The 26,653-nt window shown below is 40.0% G+C and overlaps 1 long non-coding RNA gene across 1 annotated transcript; it reads right to left on the reverse strand.

Annotated features, from left to right (window-relative positions):
• Positions 1-2,194: 2,194 nt before the first annotated feature.
• Positions 2,195-9,878, reverse strand: LOC104673917. Its single transcript, XR_749577.1, has 2 exons — positions 9,548-9,878; positions 2,195-2,544 (listed from the first exon to the last, which is right to left on the reverse strand). It is a non-coding gene; the product is annotated as an uncharacterized LOC104673917 (long non-coding RNA).
• Between the last annotated feature and the right edge of the window lie 16,775 nt (positions 9,879-26,653).

Here is a 26,653-nt window from a genome sequence, read left to right on the forward strand (position 1 = left end):
GGAGCATGTATACTCATAATCAGTTTTTGTTGAATGGCTGCGTGACTGACTAAATGGATGAATCGGTTGCCTTGAGTGGGAAACTTTTTGGAGCCTTAATATCTTTATCTGTGGAATAAGGTCATGCCTGGTTCTTGTTTAATGGTGAGTCCTATCCTTCTATCGGAATCAGAATCACTGGGGACCTGAGAATCTGTGTTTAACATATACCCTTGGTGATCATTATACTCAATAAAATTGGAAAAGCATTGAACTGGTGGTTATCTGTTCAATCAAAACAATGTGATGGCAGTTGCAAATATATGACATTGGTATTTATAAATATGAGAAACTCCTTTTTTTTTTTTTTTTTTTTTGAGATGGAGTCTCACTCTTTTGCCCAGGCTGGAATGCAGTGGTGTAATCTCAGCCCACTGCAACCTCCGCCTCCTGGGTTCAAGTGATTCTCCTGCCTCACCCTCCTGAGTAGCTGGGATTATAGGTGTGTGCCACCACACCCAGCTAATTTTTGTATTTTTAGTAGAGACGAGGTTTCATCATGTTGGCCAGGCTGGTCTCAAACTCCTGACCTCAAGTGATCCACCCACCTTGGCCTCCCAAAGAGCTGGGATTACAGGCATGAGCCACCATACCCAGCCAGAGAAATTATTTTTGTTGAAGGAAGGTGGAAGAAATCTCCTAGTTGAAAAAACATTTAAGTGGTGGAAAAATCCTGAAATACTCCGGGAATATTAGGATTGTCTCCAGGTGGAGTTAAGTTGGGGCAGAGTGAGAATGACACACATGATTATCATTAATTATTCGCATACCCTTCCCCTTTACAGTCAATGATTATGCATTAATTACCTGGTCATCTGGCTAAGCCAAACACTGAGGATAAATGAACGATTTTTGCCATAACCTTTTTATGTAGATGTGGCCTTTATTATTATTCATCCTTGATGATGTCAGCTCCAGAACCAGGAACAGAAGCCCTAGAATGTAATTGAGTCCTATTTCCAAAACTGTCTTCTTAGAAGTTCCCGAGTCTGGAACTATGAATTAGAACTTCTTGCCTTCCTCCCTCCCTTCCTTCCTTCTTTCCTTCCTTCCTTCCTTCCTTCCTTCCTTCCTTCCTTCCTTCCTTCCTTCCTTCCTTCCTTCCTTCCTTCCTTCCTTCGTTTCCTTCTTTCCTTTTTTCTGTCCTTCCTTCTTTTGTTCCTTTCTCTTTTTTTGATGGGGTCTTTCTCTGTTTCCTAGGCTGGAGTGCAGTGGTGTGATCATAGTTCATTGCAGGCTTGAACTTCTGGGCTCAAGTAGCTGGAGCTGTAGGTGCATGCCACCATACCCAGCTAGCTACATATTTTTTTTTATTGGAATCTATGGATTCTGTTTTCCATAGGAATGACTCTCTGAATTTTATAAATGAGATAGGTGGGGAAGAATAAGATTTTCTTTATAGGCTTTTTTTTTTTTTTTTTTTTTTTTTTTTTTTTTTTTTTTTTTAGCTATCTTTGCTGTAATGTACTGAATCTAAGTGAGGATTACAAGTTATGTTACAGGTTTTTGGATTGAAAATCTTCTAAAGATGATAAGTCGCCAGCCGTGAAGACTTTATTCCTTCCCAAATCAGTATTCAACTTCAGACGAATTTTCTAGTCATCAAAGAAAGAGTGGACTTGCTGTGTTTCTGATTAATTTTCAGTGACCTTCTTGTTAGAAAAACTAGCTTCTATTTCTGACTGTATCACTGAGCCACTGTGTGACCTTAAGTACGTTAAAATGCTTTGGGATATCTTGGTTTCACATTCTGTAAAATGGAGATAAAATACATTGCATACATCTTTCAGAAACAACATGAGGATTAATGAGATAATGTTATTAGGTGTATTAAAGTCACCCAACTTTTTTCATATTTAGATTTCTAATTCATTTCCTAATACTAAAATAGGGTCATGTATTAAAATATAAACCAAACGACTATGCAGGATTAAGATTATAGTGAGTTGTCATAGTTATTTCCCAAAAAGAACAAACAGATGACAAATAGAATTAAGAAGCTTCTATATATAAATCCTATATATAAATCTTTCATTTTACTTTAATTCTATGTTTCACTAATACTTTGGAAGAGAGAATCTTTTACAGTTCTAGGAATCTTGATCCATATGCCAGGCTGTCTGCTTAATTTAAAAATTACCAAAATGAATTAAAATTTTACATTGTCAATAATAATTTGCTTTACTGAGTAATGAGGGTGTTATCCCTAAGCAAACATTCAGCCCAGAGCCCAGACCCTGGAAGAGTGTTATCTCTGGAACAACTCAGTCCTTGCTGGAGGAAACCCACGAACCAAAATTCAGAGGAGCTATCCATCACTGCTGGCCCATCCATCATGCTATTGCCCCACCTTGAACAGGGAATTTGCCTGCCATGAATTTCATCATTGGCTGTATTTCATAAGTCGAGGCTGGTAATCAGACGAGGTCACCCTGAATTCCCATCTGGTGAGTGAGGCATCACGTGGCTACATTTCTCTTCTGGATTGATGGCATTTCTCAGCATCTGGAGGTTTTAAAGGTATGAAAAGCAGCTTAGAAAAGGCCAAGGGAGCAGCTCTGCTAGCACATAAGTGGACACAAACAACAGGAATTGGAGATTGGGTGGGAGGAGAGGGGCTGGAGGGTGGAAAAAGGAAGAGAAAAAGCAGAAAATAAAAAGAAAAAATATAAGCCAGGTGGGAGGAAGGAGATCATAGAATTCTACATAAAAGTGGGGGTGAAGGCCAGTCATGGTGGCTCACGCCTTTAATCCCAGCACTTTGGGGCCAAGTCGGGTGGATCACGAGGTCAGGACATCAAGACCATCCTGGCCAACATGGTGAAACCCTGTCTCTAATAAAAATACAAAAATTAGCCTGGTGGTGGTGGTGCGTGCCTGTAATCCCAGCTATTCAGGAGCTGAGGCAAGAGAATCGCTTGAACCCCGGAGGCAGAGGTTACAGTGAGCCGAGATCATGCCACTGCACTCCAGCCTGGGCGACAGAGCAAGACTGTCTCAAAAAAAAAAAAAAAAAAAAGTGGGGATAAAAAGAAAAGAGCACAGAAAGTATGATAAACCAGAAAGTTACTTACGTTTACATTTACTGAGATGATAGGTTTGGGAGGTGGCAAGTCGACCTGTACCTATTTTCCCAAGAGTATTTCATTTTCAAACTGTTTACTGATGTGTACCCCACTGGAGCCTTTCCATAAGATGGGCCAATATTATCCTTTTTTCATAGGTAAAAAAAAGAGGAAAAAAAAGCTTAAGCTTGTAAATTTGATGCAATCCTATTTGTTTGTTTCTGCTTTTGTTGCTTCTGTGTATCCAAGAAATCATTGCCCAGATCAATGTCATGGAACTTTTCCCCTACGTTTCCTTCTAGTAGCTTTATAGCTTCAGGTCTTATGTTTAAGTCTTTAATCCATTCTGAGTTGATTTTTGTATGTTGTGTAAGACAAGGGTCCAATTTCATTTTTCTGCCTATGAGTGTCCAGTTTTCTCAACGCCATTAATTGAAGACAGTATCCTTTTTCCATAGGGTGTTCTTGGCACCTTTGTTGAAAATCAGTTGACTATAAATGCGTGGGTTTATTTCTGTGCTCTCTGTTCTGTTCCATTGGTCAATATGTCTATTTTTATGTCAGTACCATGCTGTTTTCAGTAGCACAGGATCCAGCTAAGACTCTGGGAGGGGTCCTAAGAATGTGATTATATCATCACATATTTTTGTAAACTTCACGAGAGGAACTACAGTCTTCAGACTGGTGCAGTCCCTTTCCTTTCTGACTTCCCCTTTATCATGGCTCATCTCATGCTGGGTGACGTTGGGCATTTTTGGCAATTGGCTGGGGGAAGTTGAGTTGGGGATGCATTTGGACACAGCAGAATATATTTGGGGGCTTCTGGTCACTTCCATGTATGGTTAAGTTGTGGCTAGTTGTTCTGAGGTGGGAGTAATTCCCAGATGTGTCTCATGGAATCTGGTTCTGTTAGCAAGAAGAGAAAAAAAGCTTGGAATGGAAGGCATTAGAAACTAGTTTGGGGAAAGTTTTTGCAGTCATCAAATGTGCAAAATTGCAAGCAAAGAATTCACTTGTTTTTGAAGCCTCATCAAAGTGGAGCTTCTCTTTTGCAGCACATTGTAATGATAAGTACCCTTTTTTTCTTTTTTTGATGGGGATCCGACAAAACAGAATTTACTATAATTTTTGTGTTTATAAAGTAAAACGAGTCATAGTAATACAAGTACACCTAAATGTGAAGTTACTTTTTAAAAATAAATCCCAACTATAATATTAGAAAAGCAATTTTAGTCAGTCATGTTAAAACTAATTTTAGACACCTTTTAGAAAATATTACAAAACTGTCACCATATAAAGATATCAATGAGTATGTAGCAAACAATGTAGGGAGAAAAGTATTATATGTCAGGCAGAATAAAAACATCTTATATTTCAGAATTTTTTGGTATTTGTGGCTTTTATCAACTTCTAAATTTTTATTTTAAAACATCTATCTATCTATCTATCTATCTATCTATCTATCTATCTATCTAGCTAGCTATCTATCTATCTATCTTGAGACAGGGTCTCACTCTGACACCTAGGCTGGAAGTGCAGTGGCATGATCTTGGCTCACTGAAGCCTTGATCTCAGGGGCTCAAGAGATTTCCCACCTCAGCCTCCTGAGTAACTGGGACTATAGACCCATTACCACCACACCCGGCTAATTTTTTGTTTGTTTGTTTGTTTTTGTTTTTGAGACGGAGTCTCGCTCTGTCGCCCAGGCTGGAGTTCAGTGGCGTGATCTCGGCTCCACCTCCTGGGTTCCCACCATTCTCCTGCCTCAGCCTCCTGAGTAGCTGGGACTACAGGTGCGGCCACCACGCCCAGCTAATTTTTTGTATTTTTAGTAGAGACAGGGTTTCACCGTGTTAGCCAGGATGGTCTAGATCTCCTGACCTTGTGATCTGCCTCGGCCTCCCAAAGTGCTGGGATTACAGTTGTGAGCCACCACGCCTGGCCACACCCAGCTAGTTTTCTGTAGTTAATTCTTTTAATTGCTCTGATTTTATTTATCATATAAGTATTTCCCTTCACACTTAATTTTAGATTAATAATTGGGTATTTTTCTTAAAGAGAGTCTCTAAATCACGTATAATCTTTAGTTCCTACAAAACCTGGATTGAATCTTGAAAAGATCAGATAAATAGTTTTTCTATGGTCACATAGCAATTGACAAAAGAAGCCAACAGAGCACAGAGCAGCTGTGCTCTGTTGGCTTCTTTGGCCTTCTGCCTAGTACCTTAGTCTTTCTCTAGCTTTAAGAGAAATGTTAAAGCCAGTGCTATATTAGATATGCGTTCTAGAAGGTATTTACATATTTAAATTGATGTCACAAAATACGTGAACATCAGAGGGATGTGACCCAAAAAGAAATGATTAATAATTCAATGTTTTTATTAAGTGGCAAATTTAGTTATAAAAAGATATTAAATAAAATAGAAAATTAGCTGCATTTAGTGTTTGTTTTACTTTTATATGTAGATGAATAGAGTGCAAATGTATATTCAACAGGCAAGAGGAATAGCATCAAACTTGAAATCAGAAGGTCTTGATTAAAAGCCCGCTTCTACTTCTAAAGTGCCTGGAAATGTGGTAGATTTGGTTACTTGTCCCCATAATTATCTCTCTTTTACTTCTTGAGTTGCAGCCCCCCAGCTAGACTACATTCCCCAGCCTTCTTTAGGTTAGGAGTAGCCATGAGGCTAAGTTTGGTTAATGGGTTGCAAATTAAAATTATGTGGGCAATTGTGTGCAATGTCCTTAACAATAAGACGCTGCTTCCTAACCTTCTTTCCCCTTCCCTCTGGGCTGGCGTGCAGATGTGGTGGATCCATTTTACCTAATGACATGGGCAAACCCAAGGGAACCGCAAGATAGGAGCCTGGGCCCTCAATTTCATGACATCTTTTGACTGTTTCAGGAGAGAAAAATAAGGAATAATTTTTTTTTTGAGCTATTGCATTTTCGAGATCTTCTTGTAAATATAGCTTAGCTTGTGCCCTAACCAACACAGTGAAATACTGGCAAGTCACCACCTCTCAAAACTTCCATTTCCTCGCATGTAAAATAAGGGCGATAAATCAAGCCTGGTAACACGTGTCGCAGCTCTGAGTATTAGATAAAATAATATAGATCAGAGATGAATACATTGCATAATATAAAATGTTATTTTATATTTTAGTATTGCAGCTACCAGAGGGGAGAAAATAAGATGAAAGTTTTATTTCCTATTTTTTACATAAACTTTTTATTTTGGAATAAGCTAAGATTAACAGAGAATTAGCAAAATAAGTACTGAGTTTCTGTATACCCCCCAATCAGTTTCTCTGATGTTAACCGTTTACATTCTCATGACAGATTTGTCAGAACTAAAAACCAGCATTGGTACTTTATTGCTACTTAGGTTATTTGGATTTCACTAGTTTTTCTACGAATGTCCTTTTTCTCTTCCAGGATCCCATGCAGGAGATAACATTGCATTTGTTGCCATGTCTTTTAGTCTGTTTCGTTCCGAATACTTTCTCAGTCTTTCTTTATTTGTCATGATCATGACAAAGTCAGGGAGTACTGGCCAGGTATTTGGTAGAAGGTTCCTCTGTCTGAGTTTGCGTTTTCATGATTAGATTGGAGTGATCGAGGTGGGGGGAGGTGTATTAGTCTGTTCTCACATTGCTGTAAAGAAATACCTGAGGCTGGGTAATTTATAAAGAAAAGAGGTTTAATTGGCTCATGGTTCTGCAGACCAGTCCAGGAAGCATGGCAGCTTTTGCTTCTGGGGAGGCCTCAGGAAGATTCCTGTCATGGCAGAAAGCAAAAGGGGAGCCAGCACTTCACACGGCCAGAGCAGGAGGAAGAGAGAGAGGAGGGAGGTGCCACACACTTTTAAACAAGCAGATCTCACTATCCCAGTGACAGCTCCAAGGGTGATGGCGGTAAACCATGAGAGACTGCCCCCATGAGCTAATCACCACCCACCAGGCCCCACCTCCAGCACTGGAGATTACATTTCAACATGAGATTTAGACGGGGACACAGATCCAACCCATACTGGGGGAGGATTTTATTTTTAATGAAAAGGGTAATTCAGAATAAAAATGCAGTGTGTGTGTGAGAGAGAGAAAAAACCTCCTTTTTCAATTTGTTTGCCTTATCGACTCTGACTGCTGTTCTAGTTAGCATGCTCCTGTCATAGAGTAGAATTGCTTCCTGAAGCTCTATGAGGTACCTTTGAGAATCACGACAATGCATTCAGCCTCCTGTCTTTGTCCTGATACCTCTGGAGAAGACTGAGTTGCTGTCTGCTGCTTCTTTGTCGCATTCATTCTGGAAAGATGTCTAAAAAGCACAGGGTTGTGAGTCTGGAACTTGATGACAGATAGACGAGTGTCTAGTCCAGTTGAACAGAAAAGAGTATATTTTAGAAAAACTGTCCATTGACAGCTTCACATCACAGTGAACTGATCAACAAATCCTCAACACATTGGGATGGTTTTATTGTTACTGTTTTATTTTTTCAGAGTGAGGGAGGGAGGGAAGAAGGAAGGGAGAGAGGGAACGAGGAATAGAGGACTATTACAAAAGCAAATGTGAATTATAGATGAGAAAAGAGATGGGACTTGGTGAATTTAGAATCTTAAGGAAAAGTCTAGATGAACAGGGAGACTAAAATCTTTTCTTGGATGCTGACCTGTAGTTTGACTCCCCAGACACAAAAAGGAGAAAGCAGTATTTTGATTGGGACAGGAATTAACCTATTTCTTTATTTACTTTTCAAGGTGAGCAAGATCTGGGAAAAGGCCTGCTAGCAAATTTTGTTTTTACTATTTCAAACAAAGATAATCATTTTGAAAGGCATTAGACTTTCAAAAAAATTTCTAAAAAATTTAATTCTTTCTGGCTATCCAAGGTCTTGCTTATACAAAATTCCCATCAGAACACACATACGCACACACACTCTCTCTTTCCTATACTTAGGGAAAAAACCGAAATTGAGAAAACTATGACTGAAGAGAGCTTAATGACTGAAGAGAGCTTAACTCCTGGGATCAAGTGATCCTCCCATCTCAGCCTCCCAAAGTGCTGGGACTATAGGCGTGAGCCACTGCGTTTGCCCTGGTTTTTCTTGTTAGTGCACAAGTTTTCTTTTACTATACACATATTGATTACTGCTCTATATTGCACTGTAAAATAGCTGCAACCTGTAGGAAAATGTAGCAGTTTCTTTTTGATAGTATACTCAGAATTTAATTTTCTCTATTCCTTTTATCTACCCTAAGCGAGGGCCCATAGTAGAAGACACTGGGTGTTGTAGTTTAACAAGTAATGATACTTACACAGAGAATTAAGCATGCCTGGGATTACTCACAGAAAAATGACTAGCTGTAACCAACAACCTTGATTTTGTTACATGTCTGCATAAGTAGCATAAGGAGTTATATTCTTTTTTTTTTTTTTTCTTTTTTTGAGACAAAGTCTCACACTGTCACCCAGGCTGGAGTGCAGTGGCATGATCTCGGCTCACTGCAACCTCCACCTCCTGGGTTCAAGCGTTTCTCCTGCCTCAGCCTCCGGAGTAGCTGGGATTACAGGTGCCGCCACCACACCAGCTAATTTTTGTCTTTTTAGTAGAGACGGCTTTTCACAATGTTGGTCAGGATGGTCTCGATCTCTTGACCTCATGATCCGCCTGCCTCAGCCTCCCAAAGTGCTGGGATTATTGGCATGAGTCACCAGTGCTCGGCCAGTAGTTATATTCTTAAATTGGTATCCAAATGCAGTTAATTGTAACAACTGTGAGAAGGGTTGCATGCTTCCAGAACGATGAATTATACATGAAAAGTACAATGATCAGTTTTGATAGAAATTTTAAAAAGATTCAGAATCTCTGATTTAGATGTGATAAAGGTTTCTTCTAAACACTTGACTCTTACGTTGAAGACTCCAATGTGTCTACACTTAACATTTCTATTCCTTTGCCTTCCATTTTCGTGAATGTTGATATGTTTGATTATGAGTCTCTCCCCTTTGAAAACATTATGTATTTTGCCTTGACTATTTCTAGAGGAATAGTTTTCATTTTAAGTTATAAAACTGGTTTTCAGTTTAATCTTGAAAAATTTCCTTTTGGAGCTAGAAATCTAGATGTTGTTCTTTGGAAGCTATTGAATATAACTAACACATTTCTGTCATCTCTATGTATATCTACTCCCATTTAGAGATGAAGTGCAATTACACCTATTTATAGTGTTATGTAACTAGGAGTCTGAGTTTTATCCCAACTAACATAGTGAATTGTGGAAAAACGCATAAGAATGTTTCTGTGTTTTTATTACAGCTATGATTGACTTGCTGTGACAGTCTATCCTCCTAACAAATGCAATATTACTGCTAAAATGTCCCCATTCAGCAGAAATGCATAAACAAGGAAGGGAAGTAATGTAATTTTAGCTTATATTTACCTTTGACTTGTGGTTCCCAGTTTTGGATGGCAGCCACAAAAAGCCAAGCAAATTCCCAGGATGCCAGGCCACAAGGCAGTTTCCGGCAACAGTAAGTGATTGCAGCTTTCTTGGAACTTTCCAAATATAACTTCTTCATAACAAGTATTTAAAGGCAAATAGAGTTACATTCTCTTGCTTATGAACATCTATCTTATAAACATCTGTAAAAAGAAAAGCTTTAGACAAATTAAAGGTAACAGCATTTAATCGGGCAAAGAACTGTTTGTGCGTCGGGCAATCCTCAGAACCAGAACAGGTTCTGAAAGACTTCTGAGGCTGCCACATGGCTGGTTAATGTTTACGGACAAAATAAAAGGTCACTGAAGAACAGAAGATGGAAGGAGGTGTGCAGACAGCTCAGCTAGTTAAAGCTTGGTATTTGCCTGTTGAACCGGGTTTGAATAGCTGGCCACCTGACATTGATTGAAGCTTGGCTGCCGTGATTGGCCGAGACTCAGCTATTTGTTACAAAGGCAAATTCCTAAGTCAGATTTTCAGTTTGTTTCCCTACTAAGTTAAGTCTCAGGTTGTCATGTAGAGCTCATATGGAGACTTCTAAAGCTTAAATTTAGTTTGATTTAACACATCTCTTATGTGCACTTTCCTGTTGCTGCTGTCATGGTGCTCCCCTCCCTCCCTGATATTGGGGTCTTTCTTATTCTGTTGATCCAGCTGACAAAATCCTGTGGCTGTTCATTCCCTTCACACATGCCTGCCACCTCTCCCTTTCCTAGTGGCACTGCTGGCGCTAACTGGTCTTGTCACCCCTCTCTTCTTGATGCTGGAGCGGAGTTGAGTTTCGTAACTCTGGGCTTATGGACATTCTAGATACAGCATGAACTGGAACTCTAAATGTGTTTTCCTTTAGGAATTCACATGGTAAACCACCTTATTCATCTGTGTGGAGGGTTGAATGGTTTTTTCCTCTGCCTTAGAATAAAATCATCACACAATAATAGTTGCGTGGAAAGTCTGTTAAACACTGACTTAGGAAGGGTGGATGGTAATTTGTGAAAAACTGGAATTGCCTGGGCCTCCAGCACTATTCATATTTATGTATGTATATTAATTTAGTATATTATATTATGTATATTATATAGTATATTAATACTATTAATATACATTATGTATATTAATTTAGTAGCAAAATGGATTATGATTTTAAGAAACATATCAGTTTTGAAACAAGCAAAACTATTATTGTATAAGTAGTGTAGGGGTAGAAAGATGTGATACCTTTTTTTTAAATAAATTATAAGAGTAACAATCAACACTTCTATAACAAAAACAGGTTAACAAGAGAAAAGCATAATGAATTTATTTAACCAAAGTTTTATGTGACACAGGACACTTCAGAAATGATGACTCAATGAGCCGGGGAAAATGGCTTACTTTTATGCTTAGGTTTGATGAAGAATGGACAGCCATGTAGAAATGTGATTGAACAAAAATAGTACAATCTAGTGGTAATAGACCGAGGGGAGAAACATAGCAAGGTCTATCTGTTCAGATTCTTCTAGATGTCTCTGGGTAGCATTTCCCCTGAACCCCACTGTATGGGGCAGAACTCCTCTGGAATGAGGGTCTTCAAAGCAGAAGGGAGAAGGCAGAGAGTAACATTTCTAGGTTTTATGGTTTGCTTTGAAGAGAGGTTCTAGTTTCTATGACACCTTAAGTAAGAGAAATCCTGGGGTTGGTGTGATGGCTCATGCTTATAATCCCGACACTTTGGGAGGCTAAGGCAGGAGGATCACTTGAGGTCAATAGTTCAGAACCAGCCTGAGCAACACGGTGAGATCCTTTCTCTATTTAAATATATATTTTTAAAATAAAAAATAAAAAAAGGAAAGAGGAATTCTGGTTTCTATTATTTGCTTTGGAGCAGAAAGAGGGGTTGGGAGACAGGAGAAGGTCAGAGAGATTTTGATTCTGCGCTGCTTCTGAGGTCTTTCCATTTTCTTTAGTTCAAAGTACTCAGCATATCAAAGTGCCATACTTTGGGGCATCATTTTCTGAGTTTGCAAAATAGTATAGCAATCAACTCAAAAGTAAAACACAAGGATTGGTACACTGGCATTTGAGTAGCCCTGTCCCATGTTTACAAAAGTGTTGGAATTCTAGAATTTTGCCAAAGGATAATCATGTGACAAATGCAGAATCAAGATGACTGAGAATAATGTTGAGTTTGACCTTTCCCTTTTACCACTCCCATCTCTAAAACACATACATTTGGAATGCAGATTTAGGAATATTCAATGCTTTTTCAGGTTATCTATGCTTAAAAATGTATTTTTAAAGGAAATGTTGTCTGTTGAGCCTAAATCACTGTGCTCTTTGGGAATTTAGTAAGAAGTAATTGGATGTGAAACAGAAGGTACAGGTGGTTGGGGAGGTCCTGTGACTTCAGGAATGAATATGAATTTCATTAATTAAAAGGAGATACTCAAAGTGGAAATCATACAGGAAATAAATTGTTAGAGGAAATAGAGAGAAACTTCTTTGGTAAGAATTAAGTGATTAAGTGACTGAAAATGGTCTATCATATAACCATATAATTATACGGATATTTTTTCTTTGATGAAAGGAAAAACTGGTCATTTGGGGACTAAAATGGAGGAACAGAGTAGGGAGAACAAGCTAGGTATAGGGAGGATTTTTATTCTGCAGCCAAAATCTTCCAATTGATGCCTTATCCTTTTAAAAGAATTATGAGGATTACATTTTCTCGAAAAGATGAAATTTCAGTACATGACTCATGTCTTTTACTATTCTACCTTTACACTTACAATTTCTTCACTTAATAAAAGCAGCTCTATGGAAAGGTACCTTCAAAAGTATCAGGCAAATTATGAGTAGCAAGAAGATGGGACAAACTGAGAAGAAGCAGGGCAGGGAGCGAATGAGAGGAGCTGAGAGTGCAGACAAGAAATTACTTCTTAGTACAGAAACATCTGCTCACAGAAGAGAAAAGGACGGGAGGGGCAACATGCTTACAGAAAGGAAATCAAAGTCAAAATATCATGCCAAGCTAGAGAGAAGGCAAGATTTGGAATCCAGGAAACTAGGTCTGGATTTAATGTTCACGGATTCAAGTGTATATCAAGAGACTTACACAGAAAAAGGCCAGGAAGGGTAACCAGAATTCCAGGCCAGCAGAACTCAGTTCAAATTATGGAGTGCAAGAAAAACACACCATGTCCCAGAAACTCTTCTGGGTGCATAGTTCTGAAGACACAGTCAGAGAGCTAAGCTGGCATGTGTGGGTGTCTAAAGGTTTAAGTGACAGAAGGGACAAACAGAGTAAGGTGTGGGTAGGTGGAGGGGAAGAAAATATCTCTTTTTCTTCTCATCTTAGGTTCATGGGTGAGGCCCCTATAAGACCCTTGGCCCCAAAAAGATTTGCCAAAAATTACCAACATAAGGCAGATTGATTAATAAAAGAAAAGGCATACAAATTTATTTAACATGTATACACGAGAGCTTTCAGAATGAAGACCAAAAGATACAGAAGAAATTGTCCATTTTTGTGCTTAAGTTTAACAAAGTATGGACAGCCATGTAGAAACAGGATTGAACAAAAAGAGTAGACACTAATGTTAATAGACAGAGTGGGAAACCCAGCAAACCCTGTATAGATTCTTCTCAGCCTCTCTAAGCAAGCATTCCTTTCTTCTCAGTATGGGGAAGGACCCTCTCTGGAATGGGATCTTATGACCTACAGTCAAACAAGGTAGGTCAGATAGTTTCTTTATGGCTGGTTTTACATAGAAAGGTGGAGGGAATATTAGAATAATAGTTTTAGGTTTTATGACTAATCTGGGGGAGAAGGGTTCTGGTTGTAAGACCCACCAGAAGGAAGAAGGATTCTAGTTTCTATGGCGAGCCTTGGGAAAGAATGGGACTGAGAGATAGCAGTGCAGGAGAAGGTCAGAGAAAAACTTGCTTCTGAGGCTGCTTCTGAGGCCTTCATTCTGGGCTGCTGTTTTCTGATCCACAACGTTCCCCATTGTGAAATTTCCTCTAGAAGTTTCATAGTCCAAAATAGAGTTGCTAGATTGTCTTATAGGCTATTAAACCAGTTTTTCAACCCAGAGAATAGGCCAGTCCAGTTAAATAGTTAACAGTTGAATCAAGCAGTGCTGTTGTCGACGGGCTTCCCCCAATGTCAGTCCTCTATGTGATTTGAGCAATTGGATATTCAGTAAGAGGCACTTCTATGTATATCAAAGAAAAACCAAAGTTAATGGTTAGAACAAACTATAAACTCAGTTTTTTAGTCCAGAGGTCAGCCGGTTGAGAGGATTTTTAGATGTTGAGCTTGAAGCATGTTCAGATGAAGTCAGAGAAGATAGTGGCAATCTGGTTTGCAGTTTACATGAGATATTCCAGGAAACTTTCTGCAAAGTCAATACATCAACAAACAGGAAGACTGTTCATATATTTAGTTGCTATAGTGATTTCTCTTAAAATTTATATTAAGTTGTCTAGCTTCAGCTTTTGGGGCTTTAGGAAAAAAGCAGTTTTAATTTCAGTGATTCCAAGTCAGACATATGGGGAAAAATGGGATACATTAGTTATAGACTTGTAGCTACAGGAGAGTTCAGGATTGAATCCAAATTGTAGATAAACAATAAAAACTCAAAAGTAATAGATGAGGCTATAATCTAATAATGACTGTACCATATAGTTTTTTTCTGAAGCATAATTTCTCTCTCTCTGGTTCCCCATTTTTACCAAGGTTGTACATAATACAACCAATTTATTTGCAAAACAAGTTTTACTCTTTTATACTTGGTCTGATGATTTGCATAGAGTGCAGCAAGAATAGTGATTGGCCATATAGGCTCCTTTAAATTGACTTTGCTGGGACTTTTAAAATAAGAAATCTCAAATTAGACTTTTAAAAGACTCTCTAGGCTAGCCAAGCTGAGAATTTATCTGTGCCTGCAGATACCTGTATACATTGGGTAAATTCTTCTCTTCTTGAGTTCCCAAAATAACTTGAGCTTCCTGGATCTGTCAAGAGAGTGACATTCTTTACTTACCACAGGTCAGAAACTTTGTAAAGAAATTGCTTAGACAAGGTACGTGCCAGTATTTTAAAGGGGCTTTTTATGAATTCACTTCAATTCCTCAAAGCAGTCTGGTTACATGCCACTCCAGTCAAAGCCTTGGTAAAATAACCAGTGTCTCCAATTGTGTCCTGTTACAAAAGAAAACAGATTCTTATTGAATTTATGCAAATAACTATATCGCCATAAATTAAGAATACACACAAATTGTTTCCAATTCTGGAGAAATATGGTAGAGAGAAAGAAAAATGCTTTCATTTTGCTTGCAAAAGTGTATTTTACTCAATTTGTCATAACTTATAAATAGCTTAAAAGAAAAAAAGTGTAATAATTAAAAAAAGATAAAAAAAAGTTCTCTTTACCCTGGAAAACTAAACATTGAAAGAATCAGCAATGTTTCTAACCAAAAAAGTCATTAGAAGTCATTTCAGACAATATGAATAATCATACCACAAAGTACCAAAAGGTATACCAGAGTCACTATACCAAGACCAGTCATACGTATACACATGTTTTTCTTTCACTAATGAAAACTTTGCAGAGGAGACAAGTGGTAATTTTCATTGGCTGCTCAACCAGATTACACATAGAGAGCAGGTGGGAGTCTGACTGGTAGAAAAATTCTTATCCTTTTGCTGGCTTGTCAGGTTCTTGGGTTGTCTTCTTTGTAGCTTCTAGAAGAGCAGAGCAGGTTTGCTGATCCCATTTATAACACCAAACTATAGGAGCCAAGGCCCTTGGCCCCCTAAATTTTTGCTCAAAATCTCTGACATGAGGCAGATTGATTAATAAAATAAAAATTAATTAATTAATTAATTAATTTTTAAAATTTTTTTATTTTTTATTTTTTATTATACTTAAAGTCTAGGGTACATGTGCATAACGTGCAGGTTTGTTACATATGTATATTTATGCCATGTTGGTGTGCTGCACCCATCAACTCGTCAGCACCCATCAATTCATTTATATCATGTATAACTCCCCAATGCAATCCCTCCCCCCTCCCCCCTCCCCATGATAGGCCCCAATGTGTGATGTTCCCCTTCCCGAGTCCAAGTGATCTCATTGTTCAGTTCCCACCTATGAGTGAGAACATGGGGTGTTTGGTTTTCTGTTCTTGTGATAGTTTGCTAAGAATGATGGTTTCCAGCTGCATCCATGTCCCTACAAAGGACGCAAACTCATCCTTTTTTATGGCTGCATAGTATTCCATGGTGTATATGTGCCACATTTTCTTAATCCAGTCTGTCACAGATGGACATTTGGGTTGATTCCAAGTCTTTGCTATTGTGAATAGTGCTGCAATAAACATACGTGTGCATGTGTCTTTGTAGTAGAATAATTTATAATCCTTTGGGTATATACCCAGTAGTGGGATGAATGGGTCATATGGTACATCTAGTTCTAGATCCTTGAGGAATTGCCATACTGTTTTCCATAATGGTTGAACTAGTTTACAATCCCACCAACAGTGTAAAAGTGTTCCTATTTCTCCACATCCTCTCCAACACCTGTTGTTTCCTGATTTTTTAATGATTGCCATTCTAACTGGTGTGAGATGGTATCTCATTGTGGTTTTGATTTGCATTTCTCTGATGGCCAGTGATGATGAGCATTTTTTCATGTGTCTGTTGGCTGTATGAATGTCTTCTTTTGAGAAATGTCTGTTCATATCCTTTCCCCACCTTTTGATGGGGTTGTTTGTTTTTTTCTTGTATATTTGTTTGAGTTCTTTGTAGATTCTGGATATTAGCCCTTTGTCAGATGAGTAGGTTGCAAAAATTTTCTCCCATTCTGTAGGTTGCCTGTTCACTCTGATGGTAGTTTCTTTTGCTGTGCAGAAGCTCTTTAGTTTAATTAGATCCCATTTGTCAATTTTGGCTTTTGCTGCCGTTGCTTTTGGTGTTTTAGACATGAAGTCCTTGCCCATGCCTGTGTCCTGAATGGTACTACCTAGATTTTCTTCTAGGGTTTTTATGGTATTAGGTCTAACATTTAAGTCTCTAATCCATCTTGAATTAATCTTCGTATAAGGAGTAAGGAAAGGATCCAGTTTCAGCTTTCTACTTATGGCTAGCCAATTTTCCCAGCACCATTTATTAAATAGGGAATCCTTTCCCCATTTCTTGTTTCTCTCAGGTTTGTCAAAGATCAGATGGCTGTAGATGTGTGGTATTATTTCTGAGGACTCTGTTCTGTTCCATTGATCTATATCTCTGTTTTGGTACCAGTACCATGCTGTTTTGGTGACTGTAGCCTTGTAGTATAGTTTGAAGTCAGGTAGCATGATGCCTCCAGCTTTGTTCTTTTGACTTAGGATTGTCTTGGCAATGCAGGCTCTTTTTTGGTTCCATATGAACTTTAAAGCCATTTTTTCCAGTTCTGTGAAGAAACTCATTGGTAGCTTGATGGGGATGGCATTGAATCTATAAATAACCTTGGGCAGTATGGCCATTTTCATGATATTGATTCTTCCTATCCATGAGCATGGTATGTTTTTCCATTTGTTTGTGTCCTCTTTGATTTCACTGAGCAGTGGTTTGTAGTTCTCCTTGAAGAGGTCCTTTACATCCCTTGTAAGCTGAATTCCTAGGTATTTTATTCTCTTTGAAGCAATTGTGAATGGAAGTTCATTCCTGATTTGGCTCTCTGCTTGTCTGTTACTGGTGTATAAGAATGCTTGTGATTTTTGCACATTAATTTTGTATCCTGAGACTTTGCTGAAGTTGCTTATCAGCTTAAGCAGATATTGGGCTGAGACAATGGGGTTTTCTAAATATACAATCATGTCATCTGCAAACAGGGACAATTTGACTTCTTCTTTTCCTAACTGGATACCCTTGATTTCTTTCTCTTGCCTGATTGCCCTAGCCAGAACTTCCAACACTATGTTGAATAGGAGTGGTGAGAGAGGGCATCCCTGTCTTGTGCCAGTTTTCAAAGGGAATTTTTCCAGTTTTTGCCCATTCAGAATGATATTAGCTGTGGGTTTGTCATAAATAGCTCTTATTATTTTGAGGTATGTTCCATCAATACCAACTTTATTGAGCGTTTTTAGCATGAAGGGCTGTTGAATTTTGTCAAAAGCCTTTTCTGCATCTATTGAGATAATCATGTGGTTCTTGTCTTTGGTTCTGTTTATATGCTGGATTACGTTTATTGATTTGCGAATGTTGAACCAGCCTTGCATCCCAGGGATGAAGCCCACTTGATCATGGTGGATGAGCTTTTTGATGTGCTGCTGAATCCGGTTTGCCAGTATTTTATTGAGAATTTTTGCATCGATGTTCATCAGGGATATTGGTCTAAAATTCTCTTTTTTTGTTGTGTCTCTGCCAGGCTTTGGTATCAGGATGATGTTGGCCTCATAAAATGAGTTAGGGAGGATTCCCTCTTTTTCTATTGATTGGAATAGTTTCAGAAGGAATGGTACCAGCTCCTCCTTGTACCTCTGGTAGAATTCAGCTGTGAATCCATCTGGTCCTGGACTTTTTTTGGTGGGTAGGCTATTAATTGTTGCCTCAATTTCAAGCCTGCTATTGGTCTATTCAGGGATTCAACTTCTTCCTGGTTTAGCCTTGGGAGAGTGTAAGTGTCCAGGAAATTATCCATTTCTTCTAGATTTTCTAGTTGATTTGTGTAGAGGTGTTTATAATATTCTCTGATGGTAGTTTGTATTTCTGTGGGGTCGGTGGTGATATCCCCTTTATCATTTTTTATTGCATCTATTTGATTCCTCTCTCTTTTCTTCTTTATTAGTCTTGCTAGCAGTCTGTCAATTTTGTTGATCTTTTCAAAAAACCAACTCCTGGATTCATTGATTTTTTGGAGGGTTTTTGTGTCTCTATCTCCTTCAGTTCTGCTCTGATCTTAGTTATTTCTTGCCTTCTGCTAGCTTTTGAATGTGTTTGCTCTTGCCTCTCTAGTTCTTTTAATTGTGATGTTAGAGTGTCAATTTTAGATCTTTCCTGCTTTCTCTTGTGGGCATTTCGTGCTATAAATTTCCCTCTACACACTGCTTTAAATGTGTCCCAGAGATTCTGGTATGTTGTATCTTTGTTCTCATTGGTTTCAAAGAACATCTTTATTTCTGCTTTCATTTCGTTATGTACCCAGTAGTCATTCAGGAGCAGGTTGTTCAGTTTCCATGTAGTTGAGCGGTTTTGATTGAGTTTCTTAGTCCTGAGTTCTAGTTTGATTGCACTGTGGTCTGAGAGACAGTTTGTTATAATTTCTGTTCTTTTACATTTGCTGAGGAGTGCTTTACTTCCAATTATGTGGTCAATTTTGGAATAAGTGCGATGTGGTGCTGAGAAGAATGTATATTCTGTTGATTTGGGGTGGAGAGTTCTATAGACGTCTATTAGGTCCGCTTGGTGCAGAGATGAGTTCAGTTCTTGGATATCCTTGTTAACTTTCTGTCTCGTTGATCTGTCTAATGTTGACAGTGGAGTGTTGAAGTCTCCCATTATTATTGTATGGGAGTCTAAGTCTCTTTGTAAGTCTCTAAGGACTTGCTTTATGAATCTGGGTGCTCCTGTATTGGGTGCATATATATTTAGGAGAGTTAGCTCTTCCTGTTGAATTGATCCCTTTACCATTATGTAATGGCCTTCTTTGTCTCTTTTGATCTTTGATGGTTTAAAGTCTGTTTTATCAGAGACTAGGATTGCAACCCCTGGTTTTTTTTGTTCTCCATTTGCTTGGTAGATCTTCCTCCATCCCTTTATTTTGAGCCTATGTATGTCTCTGCATGTGAGATGGGTCTCCTGAATACCGCAGACTGATGGGTCTTGACTCTTTATCCAGTTTGCCAGTCTGTGTCTTTTAATTGGGGCATTTAGTCCATTGACATTTAAGGTTAATATTCTTATGTGTGAACTTGATCCTGCCATTATGACATTGACTGGTTATTTTGCTCATTAGTTGATGCAGTTTCTTCCTAGCCTCGATGGTCTTTACATTTTGGCATGTTTTTACAATGGCTGGTACCAGTTGTTCCTTTCCATGTTTAGGGCTTCCTTCAGGGTCTCTTGTAAGGCAGGCCTGGTGGTGACAAAATCTCTAAGCATTTGCTTATCTGTAAAGGATTTTATTTCTCCTTCACTTATGAAACTTAGTTTGGCTGGATATGAAATTCTGGGTTGAAAATTCTTTTCTTTAAGAACGTTGAATATTGGCCCCCACTCTCTTCTGGCTTGTAGAGTTTCTGCTGAGAGATCTGCTGTTAGTCTGATGGGCTTCCCTTTGTGGGTAACCCGACCTTTCTCTCTGGCTGCCCTTAAGATTTTTTCCTTCATTTCAACTTTGGTGAATCTGGCAATGATGTGTCTTGGAGTTGCTCTTCTGGAGGAGTATCTTTGTGGCGTTCTCTGTATTTCCTGAATTTGAATGTTGGTCTGCCCTACTATGTTGGGAAATTTCTCCTGGATGATATCCTGAAGAGTGTTTTCCAACTTGGTTCCATTTTCCCCCTCACTTTCAGGCACCCCAATCAGACGTAGATTTGGTCTTTTTACATAATCCCATACTTCTTGCAGGCTTTGTTCATTTCTTTTTCTTCTTTTTTCTTTTGGTTTCTCTTCTCACTTCATTTCATTCATTTGATCCTCAATCGCTGATACTCTTTCTTCTAGTTGATCGAGTCGGTTACTGAAGCTTGTGCATTTGTCACGTATTTCTCGTGCCATGGTTTTCATCTCTGTCATTTCGTTTATGACCTTCTCTGCATTAATTAGTCTAGCTGCCAATTCTTCCACTCTTTTTTCAAGATTTTTAGTTTCTTTGCGCTGGGTAGGTAATTCCTCCTTTAGCTCTGAGAAGTTTGATGGACTGATGCCTTCTTCTCTCATCTCGTCAAAGTCATTCTCTGACCAGCTTTGATCCGTTGCTGGTGATGGGCTGCGCTCCTTTGCAGGGGGAGATGCACTCTTATTTTTTGAATTTCCAGCTTTTCTGCCCTGCTTTTTCCCCATCTTTGTGGTTTTATCTGTCTCTGGTCTTTGATGATGGTGACGTACTGTTGGGGTTTTGGTATAGGTGTCCTTCCTGTTTGATAGTTTTCCTTCTGACAGTCAGGACCCTCAGCTATAGGTCTGTTGGAGATTGCTTGAGGTCCACTCCAGACCCTGTTTGCCTGGGTATCAGCAGCAGAGGTTGCAGAAGATAGAATATTGCTGAACAGCAAGTGTACCTGTCTGATTCTTACTTTGGAAGCTTCCTCTCAGGGGTGTATTCCACCCTGTGAGGTGTGGGGTGTCAGACTGCCCCTAGTGGGGGATGTCTCCCAGTTAGGCTACTCAGGGGTCAGGGACTCACTTGAGCAGGCAGTCTGTCCATTCTCAGATCTCAACCTCCGTGTTGGGAGATCCACTGCTCTCTTCAAAGCTGTCAGACAGAGTCGTTCGCGTCTGCTCAGGCCTCTGCTGCTTCCCCTGTTGTTTTTTTAGCTGTGCCCTGCCCCCAGAGGTGGAGTCTATAGAGACAGGCAGGTTTCCTTGAGCTGCTGTGAGCTCCATCCAGTTCGAGCTTCCCAGCGGCTTTGTTTACCTACTTAAGCCTCAGCAATGGCGGGCGCCTCTCCCCCAGCCTCGCTGCTGCCTTGCGGTTAGATCGCCACAGACTGCTGTGTTAGCAATGAGGGAGGCTCCGTGGGCGTGGGACCCTCCTGGCCAGGTGAGGGATATATTCTTCTGGTGTGCCCGTTTGCTTAAAGTGCAGTATTGGGGTGGGAGTTACCCAATTTTCCAGGTGTTGTGTGTCTCAGTTCCCCTGGCTAGGAAAAGGGATTCCCTTCCCCCTTGCACTTCCCAGGTGAGGCGATGCCTCGCCCTGCTTCAGCTCTCGCTGGTCAGGCTGCAGCAGCTGACCAGCACCGATTGTCCGGCACTCCCTAGTGAGATGACCCCAGTACCTCAGTTGAAAATGCAGAAATCACCGGTCTTCTGTGTCGCTCGTGCTGGGAGTTGGAGACTGGAGCTATTCCTATTCGGCCATCTTGCTCCGCCCCCCTATTCTAATTAATTTATTTTAAGACAGTGTCTTGCTCTGTTGTCCAGGTTGGAGTGCAACAGCACGATCTTGGCTCACTGCAGCCTCAACCTCCTGGGCTTCAGTGATCCTCTCACCTCAGTCACCCAAGTAGCTCAGGCCACAGGGACCATGCCTGACTAATTTTTTATATTTTTTCTTGGTATGGGGTCTCCCTATGCTGTCCAGGCTAGTCTTGAACTTCTGGGCTCAAGGGATCCTCCTGCTTTGGTCTCCCAAAAGTGGTGGCAATACAGGTGTGATCCACTGCACCCAGCTTCAAATTTACTTAATGTGCATACATGAGTCTTCAGAATGAAGAGCCAAAGATAGAGGATATCGTCCATTTTTATGTTTAGATTTAACAAAGTTAGATAGCCATGTGGAAACATGATTGGACAGCCAGGTGCGGTGACTCATGCCTGTAATCCTAGCAATTTGGGAGGCCACAGAGGGCGGATCACTTGAGATCAGGAGTCAGGGGCCAGGTGTGGTGGCTCATGCCTGTATTCCCAGCACTTTGGGAGGCTGAGGCAGATGGATCACGAGGTCAGGAGATCGAGACCATCCTAGCTAACATGGTGAAACTCCGTCTCTACTAAAAATACAAAAAAAAAAAAAAAAAAAAAAAAAAAAAAAAATTAGGCAGGCGAGGCAGTGTGCACCTGTAGTCCCAGTCGCTATGGAGCCTGAGGCAGGAGAATGGCATGAACCCAGGAGGCAGAGCTTGCAGTGAGCTGAGATTGCACCATTGTACTCCAACCTGGGTGACAGAGCAAGACTCTGTCTTTAAAAAAAAAAAAAAAAAGAGTTTGGGACCAGGCTAGCCAAAATAGTGAAATCCTGTCTCTACTAAAAATATAAAAATTAGCTGGGTGTGGTGGCAGGCACCTATAATCCCAGCTGCTCAGGAGGCTGAGGCAGGAGGATTGCTTGCACCTGGGAGGCGGAGGTTGCAGTGAGCTGAGATTGTGCCACTACACTCCAGCCTGGGTGACAGAGTGAGAGTTTGTCTCAAAAAAAAAAAAAGAAAAGAAAGAAAGAAATGTGATTCGACAAAAAGGATAGAATCTAATGTAAATAGGCTGAGTGGGGAAACCCAGCAAGCCCTGTCTGTCTAGATTCTTCTCAGCCTCTCTGAGCGCACATTCCTTTCTTCTGGGTATGGGGCAGGATCCTTTCTGGAACGGGAGTCTTATGACCTTTAGTCAAACAAGGTAGGTCAGATAATTTCTTTGTGGTCAGTTTTTACACAGAAAGGCAGAGGGAAAATTAAAATAATCATTTGAGGCTTTGTAACTAACTTTGGAGAGAAGAGGTTCGGTTTCTAAGACCCACCATGGGGAAGAGGGATTCTAGTTTCTGTGACTGGTCTCCAGGGAAAATGGGACGGAGAGATAGCAGGGCAGAGAAAAACTTTTGCTTCTGAGGCTGCTGTTGAGGCCCTCATTTTGGGGTGTTGTTTTTTGAGCCCTAACATTAACAAGAGAAAAGTCATACCAAGTGAAGTTTTACATGATATGGGAGCCTTCATAAGGAAATGAAGACCTGAGGAAACAATTAAACCTGAGTGCTTTTTACAGTAGGTTTGATGAAGAGTAGAGAGTCATGGAGAAATATGATAGGACAAAGAGGGTTTAAACTAAACGTAATCAACGGAAGGAAACTTAGTAAAGTCTATTTGTTCAGATTCTTTTTGCGTCCCTGTGTCTTCAGACATAAGGATGTTCCTTTCTTTTGGGTATAGAGAGGGTGTTATGACCTGCTCCAGAGAAAAAGGGTAGGGCAAGATCAGAGTGACCTTCCTACTTGTGATTTTCTTAAATTCCTTCGGCTTTGGGGTAACGTGTTTAACCCCACCATGGGAAAGTGGACAACAGTATCAATGGCTTCTAATTCTTACAGTAAAAATGTCTCATAAATATTACATAAAACCTGGCTTTAAAGAAGGTAAAATTGGATTTATCAAACAGTGTTTCAGGGAAGCATTTCTAATGATTCAAGGGGACAGAAAACTGAACAAATGAGGTTGGCAGTGTTGAATATGTGTCCAGGAGCTCACTGAGGAGGGAACTTGTCTTAGTCATCTCGGGGTCTTTAGGATCTAGAGCTTAGAGCTGACTTATAGCTTAATAAAGTATTTACTGTTCCTTATAAGATCCTTTAAAATTCTTCCTTAGTGACCATGGGAAGGCAGTTTTTATCTTCCCAGAAACAGATTTGAATAATTTAAAACCAGTTGTAGCCACATTGGGGTTGTAGAGTATCCAAGTTAACAGTTGAGGGGCTGAATTCAAGCTTCAGACAAATTAATTTTTTTGTCTTAATCAGCTCAGATTGTAAAACATCATTAAATTTAGATTCCCTTGGAAGAGAAGTACACTCTCCAGTTTTAAACTTTCTCTGTACTCTCTTAAGTTTCAATAATTTGGGTCTCAGGAATAAACTGATAGTAGACAGATTGACAGAAGAAAAAGCATACAATTCATTACTTGCAACTGAACAGTAACCTCACAAAATATAAGAGTTAAAGAAAGACTAGATGACTAAAGTTGTTACGCCACAAGGAAAGGAATTGAAGCTGGGGTGCCCTGGAGGTGGCGGCAACAAGCTCTGGGGGCAAAAGGAGGAACTGCACAGTGAGAAAGGCTGTCTTATGCAGATCAAGTCTCTTTGGCAGCAGCCCTCAGAAGAATAGGTGATAGCCAGTGGTACAAGTTTCTCTGAAGGAGGTTTCAGATTATTATTCTCTTTCTGTGAGTTAATCTTTCGTGGTTGTTATTTTTCTGGGGGAACTTCCCTCAGTCAGATAAGGCAAGATCAGAGAAAGCCCTTACCTGCATTTACTGCTTTCCAGGTGCTCTCGGTTTGAGGTTTAAAGCACATATTTGAGGGTATCATTTTCTGAGCTGCAACACAAGAGTTCCTTATTATATGACAATTGTTTTGCTAGCCTCATGCCTGAAGGCACTGGAGTTTGACCCTTTCTCCATCCCTGGGAAAGGAAGAAGCGCAGCTAGCTGAGTGAGCTGATGTAAAAAACCCAAAATCGATGTTTTCAAGCTTGCACTGCTACATTAAATGGCTTCCTAAACTAGGGGAAGATACTTGCATCTTCGTATTTGTTCAGTTCACCTCTCTGGTTTCCTGTTGCCCTATTAGCAGGCAATCTAGAACCTCCTTCTTAATGACCCGCTCCAGCCAGGTAGGTCCTATTTGCAAACACCAGATTTTCCAGGCACCATTAGACACTGATCCTACCACTGGTTTACAAAATTCTCTTGGTGCACCTCCCGGGCTTAGGGCTTGTTTTCCAAACACAATTGCTGAGGCCAGATTCTGGGCCTGGCCTGTGCATCAGTTTCCCACTGTGCTCAACAAACCAGTGTTTCCCCCTCGCCCAACAACAACTTTCTACACCCTTATCTGGGAAGCTCAGACTTGGAGTATATCAGGAAGGGAACAGGCATATGATTTGGATGCAGCACCAAATTCTTTCTTGGACCCTGGTCCCCAGCCAGACTGACCTCCCTTCCAGATGACTGTTGACCCTGACAGAATTTTCCTAACTTCAAGGTTCTGGGAAAAGAGTTGGACTATTGATATCCTCCTTCCCAGAAGGCTCTAGATTCTTTATGTAAATAGATCCATTTCCTCCCAAGTGACAGCTTTGGTTACCTTGTGTTTCCTTCAATCACTAGACCTTTGCTGGAATAACAAAAACTTTTTTTCATGCTCTGGAGCCCTGCACCCACGCCATCAGGCTTATTCTCTCTACATTTACTAATGAAGAAAGATCACTCAAATCCTTCCTGCAATGGAGAAAACTTGCTTGCTTCCTGGTGACTTTCCCTAATTTATTTTTAAACCACGTCAAGCATCCTGTTGGCTCCTGCACAGGCATCCTACTGCATTCACGTTTTTCACATGGAATTTTGTGTTGACTTAGAAAACAGAAACTTGTGTATAAATAATTCACAAAGAAAGATGATAGGATCTAGTAGTGTGGGCGAATTCTTTGAAATGGTTACCTGAATTATAAATTATAAGGGTCTATAAAGTCTGTTTTCAGAAGGCTTTTACCAAATACAACAATTAATTGCATTGCCAGAACTTTCTAGATTCTAAGCTGCTTTCCGACAGGTTCCCATTTATGCTCCTTTCTATTTCATACATAATTTAAAAATCTCAAAGAATGTAGCCTGGGAATATTCTAAATGCGAGTGGCCAGATCCTATCCAAAAAAAAAATAATGATTTTAAGATCAGTTCCACCAATGCGACTCCATCTGATTGAAATGAGAAAGTAATTGAGCACATTTGGTAGTAGGACAGCCCTTTTGCTAAATTATAAATATGTTAACTAAATGGTGCTGCATCCAAATCATATGCCTGTTCCCTTCCCGATATACTCCAAGTCTGAGCTTCCCAGATAAATATTCAATGAAAAGGCTTTAGGCACAGAGCTTCTCCTACTGGCCATTTAAACAATCAGGTATAGGAATGTTTCCGGAGAAATGTAGGCATTTATGATTTTAATGGACTGTTTTTCAATTTTAACTCATAACAGACTTAATTGTGGCCTAAGCTGCATGTGCCAACTAGACACACTTCCTGTTTTTTAAAATTTTTAATTATTACTTTAAAAATATTAATGAATCCGGCCGTGCGTGGTGGCTCACGCCTGTAATCCCAGGACTTTGGGAGGCCAAGGTGGGCAGATCACGAGGTCAGGAGATGGAGACCATCCTGGCTAACACGGTGAAACCCCGTCCCTACTAAAAAAAATACAAAAAATTAGCCAGGCGTGGTGGCGGGCGCCTGTAGTCCCAGCTACTTGGCAGGCTGAGGCAGGAGAATGGCGTGAACCCAGGAGGCGGAGCTTGCAGTGAGCCGAGAGGGAACTCTGCCTCAGGAAAAAAAAAAAAAAAAAAATTAATGAATCCACCTGGTTAGAAACACCT

The sequence above is a fragment of the Rhinopithecus roxellana genome, chromosome 13 (assembly GCF_007565055.1).
Source record: "Rhinopithecus roxellana isolate Shanxi Qingling chromosome 13, ASM756505v1, whole genome shotgun sequence".
Classification (NCBI taxonomy): Eukaryota; Metazoa; Chordata; class Mammalia; order Primates; family Cercopithecidae; genus Rhinopithecus; species Rhinopithecus roxellana.